General features: G+C 30.3%; 1 pseudogene; it reads right to left on the bottom strand.

The window, feature by feature from the left end:
- LOC111810492 overlaps positions 1–2,751 on the bottom strand; it is a 3,043-nt pseudogene extending 292 nt beyond the window's left edge.
- Positions 2,752–4,589: the final 1,838 nt, after the last annotated feature.

The following is a 4,589-nucleotide window of genomic DNA, read 5'->3' as shown; positions in this document are numbered from 1 at the left end:
GTGTAAGTGATATCAATGTTAGATAACTCCACACCTTCACATGGATAATTAGCACTACACAAAAGCTTGACAGCAACTACATTGCCCGCACTACCTTTGACNGTCCAGTGTAAGTGATATCAATGTTAGATAACTCCACACCTTCACATGGATAATTAGCACTACACAAAAGCTTGACAGCAACTACATTGCCCGCACTACCTTTGACCGCACTACCTCTGATATTCTTGAAACTCACCTTACTTATCTTGATTTTTGATGAAATCTGAAAACATGAAATAAACACAGTTTAATGAAAATGTTTCTAATTAAAATAAAACAAAGAAAATAAAAGATTTCGTAATTCCACTACCTTCGTGTTACATTTGTTGTATGGACAGTATTCTTGATCCAAAATAATTGGATTTTGGACGTTAACCAAAATTATATCTTCATAATGCATATCAGTAACCGTTCCAATAGCAGGAGAAGTCGGCCATGTTTTGATTTTTAGGCCATTTGTTGTACTAATTAATGTACAATTTTTGACATAAAGCCCGACAACGGGTTCTTCAACAAGATACCTTCCCAGACTTCCTACACTTATGTGATGTCCAGGTCCACACGTCACGTTCGTAACTGTTACCTCTCTGCTTCCATCTCCAAGTGAGATACAATCATCACCAGTACCAATAACTAAATTGATGTATTAACTCCAACACAACGACCCATGTGAATTCCATCACTATTAATACTAGTTCCCGGTGCAGTTATAGTCACACGGTTGAAAGTAAGGTTCTTACAACCTAGGATATTGACATGAAAATTCTTGCTATCTTTTGACGTTATGTCACTCACAATTGAATCTTTTACAAAGATGAACTTCAAACAACAAAAACGATCATGCATAAGTATAAACTATAAACTATAAATTAAAACTTGTAAATTGTTAATTTAAGCGTTGGAATTCTTGCACAATTAGGGTTTTTATGACAATGGTTACTTTCCCAAGCTTTTTGTCTTTGTCCATCAAAAACTCTACCACCTGACCTGTTAATGAAATTTTGTCGACATATCTGAATTCAATCAAACCATCACCTGTTATATCTACGGGGCGCCATTATTGTTCCTTGCATGACCATATCAATTGGACTCTTGCATTGGCCAAACAATGTGATTACACGTAAAGTGTAAGTCTGTTCTGGAATAATTAATTTACTTTGGATCAGTGAAGCACAAGCATCCTTCCATGCATTTGCTAGAATCTGTTTAAAATCTCGAACATAATGTTAGCGTTTTCTCATCTAAAAATTGATATATTTGATATTAGTTTTTACTTGAGTTATATCAACATTAAGCGTAGCACTTGTCACGTCAAACACTCCGTCACTAGATTGAACTTTTCCTATAGAAACGATAGAGTCATCCACTTCATGTTCATACCCATCTTCTTGTTCTTCAACTTTCTAGGTTTTTTTTTTATGATTAAAATATTGTTTGCCTGAAATGCTTGATCTTCTTGCTCCACTTATACTTCATTAATTTCATCATGCTCCACTTATACTTGACCAATTTTGCTGTTCTTTCTCCATAAATTTCTCTCTTTTGTGAAAGGGTCTTTCTCGAAAATTTGTTAATGGTTTAAATAATATTAATGTAGTTTATGGTTCATTAAGTCAAGATTTGTTCTCGGTGTTGAAGCACTATCATTCATTAAGTCGAGATTTGTTCTTCAAAAGAGTATCACTAAAACTTTCATAAAAACATATTTTTGGTTGTTGTCTCTTACTATATTGAGTAGAGATTGTACTGAGACTAAAATAAGAACGAAAAAAAAAAACTTGGGGTCATATGTAGAAGACCTTATAATCCAAACCAGTACTAGAGAACTGTGTTGGAGGCTTTTGGGTGAAAAAACTAAGTCTATTTTTCGATGGTTTTATGAGGAATGTTTAGATTTGATTAAATTGGTCTATATGTTGAGTAGAAATACACTTGGAAATGGTTTTGCTCTCGAGCCAGATTTAGGTCATTTTCTAAAAGGGTACCACCAATTGTACAAAATGTGGATTTTATGCAGCGCTTTTGTTATATTCTTTACTTTTACCATTTGATTGGTTGATCATGGTTAAGAGACGCTCGATATTACTTTATTCAATCATTTTTCTAGGGTTGTGATTTGTCTTCCTTTATCAAAGTTATAGATGTTGTAGGTACCTATAGTTTATATTTTAAACTATTATTGTTTAGGGTTTAGGTTTTTGTATTTGATTGCGGTAAGATTTAATAAAATCTCTCAACCTCGTACTAAAAATTATTCAATGAGACTGCCACAATGGGATCGTTTCTTAATTTGTTAAACGTGAATTTAAAAATCTATGTATACAGTTTAATAACACTTCTGAGATCCCACATCGATTGGAGAGGCGAATGAGTGCCATCGAAGACGCTGCGCCCCAAAGAGAGGTGAATTGTGAGATCCCACATCGATTGAAACGAGTGCTAGTGAGGATGCTGGGCCCAAATGGAGGATCGAGATTTAGGCTAGGTTAATTTTAATAAATGTCTACATAAAAATTTTTTTTTTTTTTTTTTTTTTTTTTTTTTTTTTTTTGGGGGATTAAAGTTCAATTATAGATTACTTATTATCATATGAAAGATTATTGAAGTTGATATTGTTATTTTAATTTATTATTGCACATTGACTTTTCCTTAGATATAATGTTTTAATACACCTACTTATATTTTTGTTACCAATGTTTTTATCACCATATTATATTTGGAAAATGAAAAAAAAAAAAGAAAAAAACTAAATACCAAAATAGTTAATCTACTAAATATTTATCTTTAAAGAAAATTCAAATGCAATATAAACAAAAAAAAAATAAATAAATAAATAAATTAAGAGTGTATATGAGTTGGAAAAATCTTCTGGACCAACCAATTTTAATATGGTGACTCGAGCAACTCGAATAGAATTTACAGTCCAACCTAACCCTTAATATCCTAAATAAAATAAATAAGTTATAATGCATCATTAACGACGGTTACAAACGTTAATATTCTTAATCTTTTTAAAAGTAGAGTAGATTAAATTGTAACTCTATTTTCAAGTTGGTCGGACTAGTCAGATTGACCCACCAAAAAAATATCAACCTCCAAATCGAATCAATTCTGTTTTTTGTTTTAAATTTTTTTAAATAACTAAAAAAATATTAACGTAATCCAACTTTGATGATTTGAATTAAGTAGTCAAAATTGTCAAAAATATAGAAATATTTGCACTGACTATAAATCATTGACCAATGAATTTTTCATAAATACCAACAAGCCAGTACATATTATAAAAGTTTGAAATTTAATTTAATTTTTTTTTTTTTATCAACTAATATTTAAATTACTTATTTTTCTTATCCGATTAATTGTCTAATTAAAAATATCCTTCAAAAAAAAAAAAATTGGGCCTTAAGAGATACTCTAAAGCCAATATAAGTAACTACTTTAACACTATGGGTCAAGGTCCGACTTACATACATTTATAACCCCAAGTATTAATCCAATTTTTCAAACATCCATTTATTCGGTTGTTTATTTGACCTAATAATCTAACCTATTTAGACTGTTCAATTCAAATTAAGATTGGATTAATTTTTTTCGATTTACACCGGGTTCAGTTTATGAATTGACATTTTTGTGGTCGAGTGAACCAGACCAACTCGTAGAATTACAATTCAACTCAACCTTACCGTACTTTTAAAAAGATATTTAACATTTTTAACCAATGTTAATGATGCATTGACTTGTAAACGTTAGATATTTAAAGATAAAATGTACTGTGGATAAATATAATTCTTTTAATAATTAAAAAAAAATCAACAGCTCAACGCAACCCAACTTTGGGTTGTAAATTTTATTGGGATTGCTCGGATACCAATCCAATAAATTCAAATTTTCACATTGTTACAAAAGATTTTTTCAACCGAACCCAACTCAACTCAACCCAAACTGTTACATCTACCCGTCAAATTTAAATTAAAGAAATTAATTAGATTAATCTAATCCACTTAACTGCGCCCTCATTTGATAACACTCCCATTTAAAATTTATGATATAACATACCGTTTATTGTTTAGTTTTATAAATGCTTCATATTTAATTTAATGTAATTAACATTCCTACTTACACGTCCATCTTATGTGTCATGTCTCCTAATAACTTACCTAATTAACCACTTCCTTAAAAATTACTATTCTTTCTTTATTTTATCCTATTATCCTTCATCTTTTCCTTTTTTAATATAATTACAAGAATACCCGTAAATTTCGTCTTTACTATACAATATTACTCTTTTGAACTGTAACGACCCTAAATTTCCACATACTCAGAGTCGCTACTAACGTCTCATGCTCATCTATAATGCGGAAATATAACTCTTACATGAACATAATTGATAACGTAAACTTCAAAAAACGTTTAAAACAACTTCTTCTCTGGAAAACACAGCCATGGTCTTACGTGTTTAAATATGAAATACTGAAATTTAGAGAAAACAAAAACAAATACAAAATAATTTAAAACAATGAAATGCAAAACAACCTATTCTAACTTAA

Source organism: Cucurbita pepo, chromosome LG14 (genome assembly GCF_002806865.2).
Source record: "Cucurbita pepo subsp. pepo cultivar mu-cu-16 chromosome LG14, ASM280686v2, whole genome shotgun sequence".
NCBI classification, from domain to species: domain Eukaryota; kingdom Viridiplantae; phylum Streptophyta; class Magnoliopsida; order Cucurbitales; family Cucurbitaceae; genus Cucurbita; species Cucurbita pepo.
This window is presented reverse-complemented; position numbering and strand designations above follow the sequence as displayed.